The sequence below is a fragment of the Apodemus sylvaticus genome, chromosome 18, assembly GCF_947179515.1.
Source record: "Apodemus sylvaticus chromosome 18, mApoSyl1.1, whole genome shotgun sequence".
Taxonomy (NCBI): Eukaryota; Metazoa; Chordata; class Mammalia; order Rodentia; family Muridae; genus Apodemus; species Apodemus sylvaticus.
Window position 1 is genome coordinate 12,333,569 of NC_067489.1, and position 14,318 is coordinate 12,347,886.

The 14,318-nt window shown below is 39.5% G+C and overlaps 1 protein-coding gene across 1 annotated transcript in view; it reads right to left on the reverse strand.

Annotated features, from left to right (window-relative positions):
• Csmd1 (CUB and Sushi multiple domains 1) overlaps positions 1-14,318 on the reverse strand; it is a 1,354,421-nt gene that overhangs the window by 839,469 nt on the left and 500,634 nt on the right. The gene's annotated exons all lie outside the window — the stretch shown is intronic.

Genomic DNA, 14,318 nt, shown 5'->3' on the forward strand with positions numbered 1-14,318 from the left:
CATTAATTGATATCCAGTCTTTATTTATCTAGAGACTGCATCAGCAGTACCATGTCTGAGACACATCACTAATATCTAATTTATGCACACCCGGAAGCTCTGCATAAGTACCATACTCCTGATACATATCACTAAACAGAATTCAATCCATGTTAATCCTCAGACCGCAGCATCCCCACCACACCTGATACACATCACTAAACAGTATCCAATCCATGTTTATTCTCAGACCTCAGCTTCAGCACCACACACCTGATAGACATGACTCAGCAGTATCCAATGCATGCTGATTCTCAGCATCAGTACCACACACCTGATATACATCTCTAAACAGTAACTGACATGTATTTGTTCATATCACTAATTGGTATCCAACCCATGTTTCATAGATAAGATTTGCAGTAAGGAATAAATAAATAAAAGAATTTCATTCAAGTCAGAGAAATGGTTCTGTACTTAGAACCCAGCCCCAGAATCTGTTCACTGGTCATTCTCAGCTGCCTGTTATCTATTTGTGCTGCCACAGCAAGTACTGTATTTGCAGATAAAAGGTGGGTTCTTGATTCTGTTTGTTCTGGAGACTTCCATTTGCCTTGAAAGATTCTCACTCAATCCACCTGCATGGGGCACTGTCAAGAGTGATTTGAGATCCCTAGCAGAAGAACACTGTCTTGGAGGGAATTGATACCACTTGGCAGAAAGGATGAGAGACAGGTAGCTCTGTAATTTAGCTTTAAAACTTAGTTGTCCCGAAGGGGAAATCATTTGAAATGTAAATAAATTATATCGAATAAAAAAAAAAAAAGAATGGCAGGAAAAAAAAAAAAGAATGGGATTTGGCTATGCTGTGACCTTATGGATAAATAAACCTATAAAAATCAAAAAAAAAACAAACAAACAAACAAAAAAAAAGCAAAAAAAAAAAAAAACAAAAAAAAAAAAAACAAAACAAAACAAAACTTAGTTGTCCCACCTGGAATTCAGTTGCTTTCTATGAAAAGAATACTTTCAAATAAAACCAATTTCCAAAGAAATAAGTTATTTTCTTTCTGTATTCATTTCATGCCTGTGTGTGTGTGTGTTTGTGAAGGGTAGTTTTAATGATTTTTATAAGTCCATTTACTTATAACATGATTTAAAGTAACACATACACTAGGCTACCCAGGGATGTTTAGAGAAGAAATGTGAATTCACAGGAGGTTATTATTACCTTCATAGTAATGAAGAGGGTACTCACAAATAGTGCAGTCTAAACCAAAAGGTCTATAAAATGTTTAGAAGCTTAAATAAAACATTTCAGTAAGTAAGCTGTCCACTTTGCTGTACTGCACAGAAAGAAAATTCAGAATTGACCCCCTTCCTTTACTATCTTTTACAGCCAAGAAGGATTTGAAGAAAATGCCCAGCCTCAGACATCGCAGGAACTATAAATACCAGCTACAGTGAGATATTCCTTTCTCTAAGCCTAAGGACTTGTGTGAGGAGATAGAAATAACCAGTACTGGGAAAGCAAACGCGTTTATCCACCGTGGGTCTGGATTTGGATGAATAAAGCCATTGTAGAAAGTATCAAGGGTTTCCTCCCACAACTACATGCAGCATTGCCAGGGAATCTAGCAGTGGCATTGTAGGACATGGCGGATGAGGGGAAGAAGAAGAAGAAGACAGAGACAATGTGGCAAGAATGACCTCCACTCCCTGCTCTGTGGCAACACTATTCACAGCAGCCTAGACACAGAAGTGGCCCAGGTGTCCACTAACCAGTGAATGGGTCTGAGCATCTCAAAAGGTAATGAAGAATGAGGCTGGAAACAAGGATCTGCAGGTAAAATTATGTGTCTCATAAGCCAGAAGAGCTAAGTGGGAAACACATAGAGGCTGAAGTAGAGAACTGACTCCATGAAAGCATCCTCTGACTTCCATATATATGTGGTGATATGTACATGCAAACAGATGATGATGATGATGATGATGATGGAGATGATAATGATGGAGATGATTTTAACTATGAAAATGTGGTACACAAACACTTTTGTCATTTGTTCCTATTCAGTGCAACTGATCCTGGAGGACACAATACATATGAAACAAGCCAGACAGAGGCACAAGTTGAGAAGGCTTACTGATGCCTTGTTTTCAGAAAATTGTTTGCTGTTAAGATAATTACTGTTTAATTAGCTCCTGATAGTACTTCTTGCTAGAATTCACATACTTATTTACTGTATGTCTATATAAATTGTCTTCCAAAAGACAAGTGTTATTAAAGCAAATAAATTAATGTTTCAGACTTACTAAGGAGAATTGCAACTGGCAGGGAAATCAGATGACCCACTCTGGAGATAAGGGCAGTCTGTTTAACATTTGCATAGGTTCTACTATTGAAAATAGATTTTCAAATGCGCAGGTACTATCACTGTCTATTAGATAGAAAAGATAATGTACACAGGAATAAACAAGATTATGGAAATGTGTACAGACTTCACAAGCCTCCCAAGTTGTGTGTGTAATATATATATGTGTGTGTGTGTGCGTGTGCGTGTGCGTGTGTGTGTGTGTGTGTGTGTGTGTGTGTGATAAATATATGTTTGCATGTTCACAGTATAAATATGTGGGTGGATGGTCTGTATTCCATATGTGGGTGGAGTGGAGTATGGGGATGTGGTGCCTGTGGAACTGTGGAATTATGAAGCTGAGGTAGATATAAATGGAGTATACAGAGTCTGATTGTCAGGAAGCAGGAGAATGCTATTTTTTCACTCTGAGGACCCTTCAGTACCGTCTTCTTTGTTCCTGTATATGCGGGTGGCCTTCAGGATAACACATAACACCTTGACACTTGATTAAAGTGGAATTTGAAAACCAAATCTTTAAAAACCATCATCTTTCTGAGGCAAGACACTATTTCAAAGGACAGGGGATGTGGGAGATAGAAGTGGCCCCAGGTCTCTTTTGTAATTCTTCACAGCTGTTTATTCAGGGAGAACAGCTCCTCTGTTTGTTTCCCAGACTGGCTGTGAAGATTGGAGCAGATCTCATAGTCTGCAAATATCTGTTCCTTCTGACCCTGTTATGAAACTGATTGTAAACAGCTGAGAGCAAATTGATTGACATGGGGAAGAAGATTTTTGGCTTCTATGTATGGAATGTCTAGAAGCAGAACAGGCCCTCAGCAGGCTCTTGCTTTAGCACACATTAGCCCAGATAAACGGCAAATCTAACGGCTGACCTGGAGTGCATTTTCTCAATCGGTAATAATGTACATACACACACACACACACACACATATATATTAAAACATACAAAAAATGTTTTTGAAAACGAATTAGGGAACTGAAAAGATTGTACATTAAAAGCACTTGCTGCTCTTGCAGAAGACCTGAGCTGATTCTTAGCACTCCCACAGTAGCTCATCTGTAAACAGAGCTCGGAGGGCTCTGATGCTATTTTGGACTCCATGAACACCAGATGTGCATGTGGTACACAGTCATACAAGCAGGAAAACACTTATACATAAAAATAAAAATTATTTAAAAAACTAATTGGATGGAATATTGTATTTGAAATGCTGAATCCACTAACAATGTATAACTTTCAATTCCTATGTTTTACACACACACACACACACACACACACACATCTAGGGATTAAGTTGTTAAAATGAATTTAAGAATTTCAGAGTAAAGTAAGTACAATGATTGAAAATCAAACTCTTGATGAACAGCACAAAGTTATACATTTGAGGTTTAGTGGTTGACAATACTTATTTTCAACTGACTTTATTTTAATTGTGAATACTTAATTTTAGAGCAAGATTTACAAACAACAAAAATGCAAGACCATTCATATGATTAGGCCATTGTCAATTTCATAAAAGTTGTGGGATTATATGTGGAAAAAAGATGATTAATGGTATCTAGTCCATGCAAATATTTAAGGCTCGATATACGAAAGTAGTCAATATAAAGAAACCTAGTGTTTGAAGAAAAACAAATTTAAAATCAATTCTATTCAACCCAACTGCTCCTTCTGCAGTTTACTTAAACTACTCTCTCTGACACTTTCCCTGAAGTTAGGAAAAGTCTTTTCACATCTCCTGCAGGAACAGAGCACTATAGCCTTTAGCAGACTCTTGCAGAATTGACTTGAACTCATCATTTAATCCTTTCCAATCCTTGCTTGAATTAAGTGACCTCTGTCCCATAGGGACTCCAAGAAAGGTGTTCTTCTAGTATGAGATTCTACACAGGGCAAGCATTTGGTCATGTGGAAGAATTACCTTAAAGGCACTGTGTATTGTGGGCACAGCTCCCCCAACCCATCCCAGTCCCCAGGGCAAGGTTCCAACAGACAGAAGGGGAGTTAACACCCAGGACTGGGAACATGGGCTGTCACTCTAATTATGCTGCAGAATTTCTCGCTGTAAGGCTTCTGATTTGGCAAGCACATATGGTCACAACTCAGTGACTTAATTGGCTATCACATCAAGCCTTTAACCCAACTGTTTAAGTGATTAAATGGGTGTCATATTAAATTCCTGCCCAAAAGAAAAGTGAAAGTATGCGAGTACATGAAAATCCACCATTAATATTCATTAACAAAATGTGGGGTTTGAAATTCTCCAAGGAATGGTGGCATTTTCAGCACACTGTGCACAATGATCGAGGCCTTATTAGACCAGTAGATATATTTATCCTGAAACTGGGTCCCTAGGGATTTGTGCAGCAATTCGTACACACATTGCCTTCCTGATTGTCTCTTCTTAGCTTAAGCCAAATACATAAATAAATAGTAAATGAATAAATAATCTTCAAAAAGCCACTTAATATAGCACACTGTAGACACTGAGTGTTTGCCTGTGGGCAGTTTGTAAGGGGGAGTTTCTCATCCATTTCCATTGTCTTCTTATAAAAGGTATGTGGAATTAATTATGTAGTCTTACCAAAACTCAGCTTTTCTGTGCTGGAGGCCTGGCATCTGTTCCCTTATGATGGGAAAGGGAAAATGCTAATGACAAGATGGCTGATGAGATTCCTGAAGTGTGTGCCCTCAAAGTTTTTTTTTTGTTTTTTTGTTTTTTTTTTTGTTTTTTTTTTTTTTGTTTTTACCTCAGAATCTCTCTCTAGCCAAGGGGGCCCAAGAAGAAGAGCCACCTAAATCATATCCATATCGCATGCAGAGTTCTGAGAACCAATGAGACTGAGTGGAAGTGAGCATGATGTGCCTGCCCAGGGAGAAGGGCAAAGTTTGTTCAAGTTAGAATGAAAAGATCAGTCTTAATTGGGGTGGACAGAATAGGCCAGTGTTTATAGTCAGTTAGCACAGTGTGCTACAGGCATCCCAGCTCTGTAAGGCACTTGTGTTTCTGCTCCAGAGACCAACCTTATCTTTGATGTAGATGATGGTTCAACTCCTAGTTTCCAAGTCCGAATAAACACTAAGGGCCATTGTAATCTCTTGGGATCCTGGGAGTGGCAGGTTGGTCTGGATGATTCATTTCTCTGTATGTTTCACCAACTCTCAATTCCTGAATTTTAGTCATTATTTGTAGTGTAAGAAAATGGGATACTTTTTTTATATATACAAGTTTAAATTAATTCAGATTACCCAAAGAATAACATTGGGAAAAGTAAAAGTATGTCAAAGCAGGCTGAGCCTTAACATGGAGTAGAGTTATTAAAATGACTGAGAAATATATAGAAAAATCTATAATCTTACTTTGCAGTATTGATAATTATTTTTCTGTCTCTAATAATAAATGATAATACTTGCAACACATGGGCTATATATTTTATGGCATATATTTTCATGCACACACACACACACAGATATAAAGTATTTTTGTTATGATTAGTTACTGAAAAAATGCTGGCACAGAAAAGTTCTCTGAAGTTCATTTTCACACAGAAATATGTACACATTGCAAGTAGACATAGAGAATGTTTGCTAGCACTACCCTGGAATGTCTTTTTTGTCTACAGAAAAGAAAAAGCTAACAATGACTATAAGCCATTGGGTCTACAGTGCCCTTTACACGATTTCTTCTGACAAAAAGATTATAGAGATTTGCATTAGCTGCCATACTTTCTCATGTAGAAATGAAGTCAAAATTATTGCATGGCATTTCACAATTTTGTTACCAGCTTTTTCAGTAAATTGTTTAATAGGACATATAGTTAAAGCAAAGTGAGCACAGCTGAGAGACCGAGCAATAGTAACTCTGAAGGCAGCAGAGGGACCAGGAAGGAACTGATTTAAAATCTGTATTGAAAGATAATTTTCAGCATGGAAACTTTTCTAAGCATGTGGAGATAAAAGTTTTCAGGTTGGAAACTTTTCTAAGCATGTGGAGATAAAGAACACACACACATACATATGTACCGCCCCACAGAGAGGGAGGAGGGAGAAGGGGAGGGAATGAGGGGAGAGGGAGGGAGGAGGAGAAAGACTTATAGGCATTGCTCTAGTTTGTACTTGAAGTGTCCCCAAGAGGCCTTGCATTAAGGTTTATTCACACTCTATGGCACTATTTGAGCTGGGGGGGGGGGAAGATTTAAGGGTGGATCTGAGGGAGAGGAAAGTGGGTTATTGGGGGTAAGCATTGATTTAGTGGCTATTGGACAGCAGGCCTCTGCTTGCTCTAGGTTTCTGCAGAATGAACAGGCTCCCCACATCACACAGTCACACCATAAAATTCCTCCTCCCTGCTGACTCTAAGCAACAGGGTCAGATAACTATAGACAGATACCTCTAAAACCCACAGCCAAAAATATCCCTTTCCTATTTATAGGCTATGTCTGTCGTGTATCACATGACAATAACACAAAGCTGATTATCACATTTGCTGGTGTAAACATGGGGAAATGTTACCCTGTGCTCTAGTTTAACCAGCTGAAGGTCACATGAACTCTACATTTATCTCTACTGATTGAAGGCACAGGCTAAGTGTCATGAAACTGAAGCTGGCTGTACCTTTGCTTTTCCTAGCAAAAAATGTCACAGAAATTAATCTAGATTTGAGTTATTATAAAACCACAACAAAGATGCATATAGAATTAGCCCCTTAGGAACATCTATATCCTAAATGCCATACCCGACATCCAGCCTTAGTCACATTATCTGTAATGTGCAAATATCTACTGTTCCACATATGTAGACTCATCCAAAATCAAATTAAGGATAATTTGTGGATACAAAATATCTAGTAATTATATAATATATAAGTATATATTATACCAAATAGATATCCAAAAGTTTCAACTAAAAACTACAAACACAAAGAAGGAAATAGACGATGATAAGAAAACAAAGCAAAACGAAACCAGACCAAAGTAAGTCCCAAGTAGGCAAGGTAACAGCAGAGCAGAGGATGAGATGGTAAGGATGCAACAGGCAGTCCTAGAGCAACAACAGAACAAAATCATAGGCAACAAAAATGCAAAGCAGATACTGTGTAATGGTAAAATGTAGCTTCATGTAGCAACTGAACAGTGCAAGCAGTTACTAACACACAGAAAAAGGATCCTGTGCGAAGAACATGAACATGGATACAGAGTCACTGAATCAAGATAAACATGTGAAATTCTCCACAGGACACAACAGTTTACAGTTTGTGTGTGCCTAACAAAAATCTTGCAGATGACTTATACAAACCAAAAAGAACTTCAAAGAGAAGAGATGGTAGCAGTTTATGCTTGTACATTTCCAACGTGATCTTGTAGTAACTGATATGGTCATGCTGAGATAGAGTGTATGGTGCATGCATGGCTTCACCTGCACCATTCTAATTAAATAACTTAAAACCATAGTCAAGGGTATATTAGAATGCGGTAGGGTCAAAGGAAAATGACAGAACAGCATTATCAGATCTGTGCGGAGCATTGAAAGTTATGCTTAGATGGGAATTTTGAAGACATGATATAAAGATTATAAAAAAAAAGATGCCAATCAAGCTATTAGAGTTGCTCCAATGAAATAGGAACAATGAATAATGAGAAAGGGAAAGAGGGAGAGAGAAGGGAAGGAAGAAAAGGGGAATAGAGGGAGGAAGGAGGAAAAGGAAGGAGGAGAAGGAGGAAGGAAAGGCAGAAGAGAGAAGAGTTGGTAAGATATTGAAGACAGATCAGGCAACGATCTCCATAAAACTATATGCAAATTGTCAATACTTCTTTTCATTCACTTCTTGTCATACTTCCTGCCTGGAAGTTCTCTCTGCATTCCAAATCCTTCTTTCTTACCATCCCAAAGGTACTTCCTTGGGAATGGTTACTCTCTGGAGAGAGTTGGCAGGCTAGATCACACAACACTGTCTCTAGAGCCAGCTCAGTCCTATACAGAGAGCAGTGTTCATATGAAGATGTACATGAAATACTTGGAAAAGGCCGATGTGATGGGCACCCAGGAAGAAGAAACAAGTCAACAAGCCCCAACTGGAATCTCAGAAGTCCAAATGTTTGCCGAACTGTGAAGCAGACCCATTGGCAGCATGTATTCCATCACTTCATTTTTTTTTATCTTATTTTATTATTCTTTTTTTTTTACTGATTCCCTTTATTTCCAATTCACTGCCCCCTTCCCTGTCACCTCCTCCCACAATCCTTCCACCATCCCCATCTTCCATCCCCTTCTCCTCTGAGCAGATGGGGCCCCCATGTTCCCCCCCATCCTGGCACTTCAAGTCTTTGCTAGGCTAGGCACTTCCTCTCCCACCTAAGCAAGACAAAGCAACCCAACTAGTAGAACATATCCCATGTACAGGCAACAGCTTTTGGGGTAGATAACACTCCCGTTGTTCAGGACCCACCTGAAGGGCAAGCTGTACATTTGCTAAATATGAGCACCAGGGAGGGCTAGGTCTTGTCTTTGCATTTGTTCTGTTGACAAGTAATATAGGCATGGGGGAGAGAAGAGAGACTGAGTGAACAGCCAACCAATAACCTGCCCAACTTGAGACCCATCCTATGGGCAAACACTAATCCCTATCATTATTAATGATACTATGTTATACTTGCAGACAAGAACATGTCCGCTGAGAGGTTCCACACAGCAGCTGACTCAGATAAATACAGACACCCATAGCCAAACAGTGTATGGAGCTTGGGGACACTTATGGAAGAATCAGAAGAAGGGATTGCAGGCTCCAAAGGGAATAGGAATGCCACAGGAAAATCAACAGTGTCAACTAACCTGGACCCTTGGGACTCTCAAGTCTAACCCACCAACCTAAGAGCATTTCATCATTTCAAAGCACAGGACAAGTGACTCAGAATCAGAATGAAAAATATCTAGCATTCCTTAAACTTCACAGTTAAGCATCAAACTATCACAATGCACCAGCTGGGGTGACCCCAGTGCACCCAGGAAGATCCGAGTACTCTAATTTAACACTGCAGAACATGGTTCTGGGGGTCAGGAATTAGAAATATCAGAGAGGCAGACTCTCCTGCTGAGGTTCCATTTCCATCATACTTTATGCTCAAGGTTTGCTCTGAGGTAACCACAGTGATAGTTCCTTTCAATGAAGGGTTAAAAAAAACATATTTAGGGGCTCACTGGACAAAGAGTGTACAAAGGGACAAGCTGGCCATTTCCCCTTCTACAAAGGGAGGAAGTATTGATCCTAAACCCAGGGCATGTGAGAGCGCAAGATAGGATCCAGATAACTTCTGGCCTCTCTTGAAGACAGAAAAGTATAAATAGCCAAGAGAAGTTGGAAAAATACCTTTGAAAATGATGCCAATCCTACCAATGAAGCTGAAACTCTGTTTACTCGCTTCTGTGAAGGCCCAGATTTCCTGTGAGCTGACAACCTCAGCCTTCTTTCTTATACCCCAGACTCCTAAGACTTCTGCTCACAAGAGGCACTGACTAAAATATTTGGAGGCAGTGGGTATTTGTTGGGTACCCAAATGACACTGATTTGACTTGTGCTGTGGGGTGTGTGTGTGTGTTTGTGTGTGTGTGTGTGTGTGTGTGTGTGTATGTGTTAAGTTTATGTCCATTAAGTTATTTTGGGTCACCAGATGGTTTATGATGAAGGAAACCTAAAATCCCATATCATTTCTTAATGTAAAAAGTTTTTTTTAATATTCAAAGCTAATAAGCAGGTCATGATTTATGCAGAAATTGAGAAGAGAAAGGCCACACTCAACTCTTTGTCTCATGCCTTGTGTTCCTTATGTCATTTGTGGAATTGTTTTATAATTTTTGAGGACCTATAGCCAATTGTTGACTCTCACTGATTCCATCAGGATGCATCCAAAAATACAAATATCACCATTTACACACTTAAATACATCTTTTAATGTTTAGAACACTTTCAAATACTAAAGAAACTTCAAAATATCAGAGCATCCCCATACTCAGCTCCTGATTAATGCATCAACTAGACACATTTACAACCATCACAGGGTTGGTTCTGATAGCTCCTAAGAACGCAAAGCCATTAGCCTTTCCAAGATGTTTCTCAATACCTGCAATTCAGGGACCAGTCTAAGAACTTCTCACTCCTTTTACTGTGACAATTTCTCAGACATCCATGTCTTACAAGTCAGGAGGGTATTCAGGGCATCGGTTGCATGTTTAGAAGAGCATATACTGGGTAGAATTTGCCTTGCATGATCATGTGGTGATCTGGAGCTCCAGCTGGTGGAAAGATCAGAGACCCTCAGTACCTGTGTCTGCACAGAGGAACCTGCTATCCTGCACAGAACACAGAGGGTACCTGCTATTCTGTACAGAACACAAAAGGTAACTGCTATCCTGTGCAGTACACAGAAGGTACCTGATATACTGCTCTGTATATCGGCTGCCTGCTCTCCTGAGGGGTATCTTCAGGTCAGGGTTGGGCCAATGCTGTTGATGTGCACCCTGGAGGGTGATGCTTAGATATTTCCCTCCATGTTACATTCTAAATTGAGTGTCTGTGAGAAGCATTTGCAACAGAAGTGGGGATTAAGCAGATTATCTCAAAAGATACCATCATTAGTGGAAGTGTCACATCCATACATTATGTTGGGAAGACTTTGGTTGATGATCATGGCTGTATAGTCCTGAATTCATTCCTTAGACATGGAGGGCACCACTTTCAAATGTTCTGGATGGCAGGAGATACTTCACCAACTCTGAGATTAACTTTAAAATCATGCTCACACCAACCTTAAGCTCATCCATGATTTTATTCATAAGGACTCTGCATGGTGAAGAAAAATCAGCCAAAGATAGAGTCAGATAGTGAAAGATAGGGACCTCCCTGTGGGTCTGGAGTGGACCTCACCTTGCTATGGATTGCACTGTCCTGAGTTCAGCAACTTTGGTGAAAGGGAAAAAAAGACAAGGAAATAAAGAAGCTACCAGGAGAAAGGATGAAGGGAAGGGTGGAAGGAAGAAAAATGGAGAGGAGGGAAGAAGAGAGAGAAGAAAGAAAGGAGGGAGGGAAGAAAGGGAGAAGGAAGAAAAAGAAAAAGAATCAGACTATTAACTCTAGGCTAGGTGTCTTTCCCTGGATCTTAATGTGGGCACGGCCCCAGAGGATGGATGTGATCCTTACCATAATTTAGTTAAATAATACTACAAAGCTGAAGTCACTTTTCAGTACCCACAGTTCTCATAGGCGTGTAGTAGATGGGCTGTCCATGTAATTCTGTGCCTTTGTGACCCAGCACAAAGTGAAAATTTGAGTAATGAGAGAAATGTGATTCAAAGAACAACCAGTTATTGTAGCTAATGCCTCTGAATTTACTCAGAAATACACAGTGCTAGAGACTGGTGGGCATCAGGGAAGCTACAGTGGAGATGGTTAACATGGAACACCAGGTTTGATTCTTTTCTTTTGATGAATTAAAAAAAAATCAGCAGGGATAGGGGATTTAGAAACATCAGTGAAAACACATAGCTGGTTGTTATGATGGCTCACAAGTGACTTGAAGAGAAGCGATGACTGAAAATTACCATGAACACGGTGGCAGCGTGCCATATAAAGCCAACAATGATGCCATTGAGTATCTGTGATATATACAGAGATGGTTCCATTTGTGCTGGCTTTGTGTAATGTATAATATAATCATGTCAAATACCTGTATAGTCCAAACTCTCATTTGTGGTTACCAGCATCTGAGGATGGTCATGGCTCCTGAGACCCTTTACCCTGGACCAGGATACTTGGGAGTAGGGAAGCAACCACTGCTCAGTGGATGTCTTCAAAGCCAGTTTGCTAGAATTCTCACATATAAAATGGAAGGAAGTTTGCCCAAAAGTTAGCCATATGTGGGATCTATGTCCACATCTGTGATGCATTTCAACCATGAGAAGGAAGTCTTCATAGGATGGTTTCTGTGATGGTCACTATCTCATAGTTAGATGGATCTCAGCTCTTAGGCAGTCTAACACTTCTTTCATTGCTATATGGTGTAAAAGGAATGGGAAAAATGAAACCCAAGTTTTAAGCATCCCTAATTCTCTGATTTAATAGCTTGAAGTAGAGATATGCACACATATATACATATTCATCATCATTGTGAATCCCATGCAAGTTGTCATAGCCTTAAAGAAGATAAACATGCTATGGTGAGAGGTATAATTGAAATGGTAGGAACATCTGGAAGACAGAGGGAACATCTGGAAGGCAGAGGTTAGGCTACAGTCAAAGAACCCCTTATTCTTTCAGAACGGACACAACCAATACCTTTCAGGGAAGCAATGTAAGACAGTAAACAGGATAGGGTGAGGTGGGAACAGATGAGAAGAAATGTTGAATTAGGGACATAGATTTGACTAGAGTAGTCATTAAGTACCACAAAGTATTTTACATAGTTATTAACATGAGCCCTGTGTAAAAGCCATAGAAAGCCAAATCTGTTCAGGCAATGGTCAGAATTTAGTCTGAACTGCATCAGCAAGAGAGGCCTTAGCAGTGCCGCTAGTCATACCTGCCTCTGCCTGAGTGACATATGATAGGTTTCATTGATTCAAATGGTATCACATGTCCATGAAAGCAAAGCAGTCTCTTGGACATGGGTGACACATAAAATAACCGGTACTTTTGTCTTTAAATAAAGATATAAATAGAGCCCCTAAAATGTACACAGACTCTCTCTCAGTATTTCCTCTACTGAAGATTAAGCCCTGCAAATTTCCAGTCTACATAGATTTTTTTTCTACAAGTGTTGAGCTTGGACATGGATGTCTTTGAATGTCCTACCATCCTTGTTATTGCTAACAGGAATGGACAGAGATGAAATTTTAGAATGAAACACAAAAAAGATATCCAGGAAAAAATAGAGACTCTAGGACGTAGAAGGTTAAGGGACACTAAAAGAGTCTATCTTTAGGTGTCTGCAGAAATCTGTAGGAATTCCTGCACAACTGCAACTTCATTCTGAGCTGCCTACTCCTCCACATAAGTTGCTGTGGATCCAGGTACCTGCCATTTTGCTAGAGGACCAGGAAGAAAGAACTAATAGAACCTTTTTAGTATTCTTCCCATTAGAAAGAAAACAAATGAATAATCTTTCTGTTGAAATTGCGGGAGAACAATTCTAAGCTTCAAAGTGATAAGGAAAGAAGAAGGGAAATTATTTGCACAATATCCTTGATTCCTTTTTGACGTATGAAATGTCATCAGTACCTGACTCGCTTATTGATAATCTGTACTGCTGAACCACTGTGAAAAGAAAGACAGAAGCTGGCCACCAGGCCCAATTCTCTACTGTTGCTGTACTTTCCTCAGGAGACAAGACATCCTCATATACATATCTACAGCAGGTATTTTAGGAGTCGTCTTCCTCTGATCTGTAGGAGTTGTTTTAACCAGTCCATACTAGCTACATCTTGTTCAATCTGCCTTTAAAAAGAAAGGACTTATCTCTAAAGAATTACTAAGTACTCAGAAGACTACCCCATACACACACACACACACACACACACACACACACACACACACACATACACACACACAGACACACAGAGACACACAGACACAAAGGTAAGGAAGCTTGGAAGGAAATAAAAGAAGTACAGAATCCCTCAAGCCAGATCTGCTTGTCAGTCTTTAATGTTTATATTGTAAAAATGCATGACCTAGGGAAGACAGCAAGGAGGTGGGATATGATAAATAATACAAGATATGGAAAGAGGATCAACCTGAAATATCAAGCAGCTAGAAAATGACCTCTTGCTCTTGACTGTGGTAGGGTTCTAATTTTATAGACCTGCCTTCCAAATGGATTCCTGTATGGATAGCCTTTGTCCTGATAATCTGAAGAAAGTATGTTTTAATGATCTCAGACCTTTTTCCTTCATTAATGAATTATCCTAGTGATTAC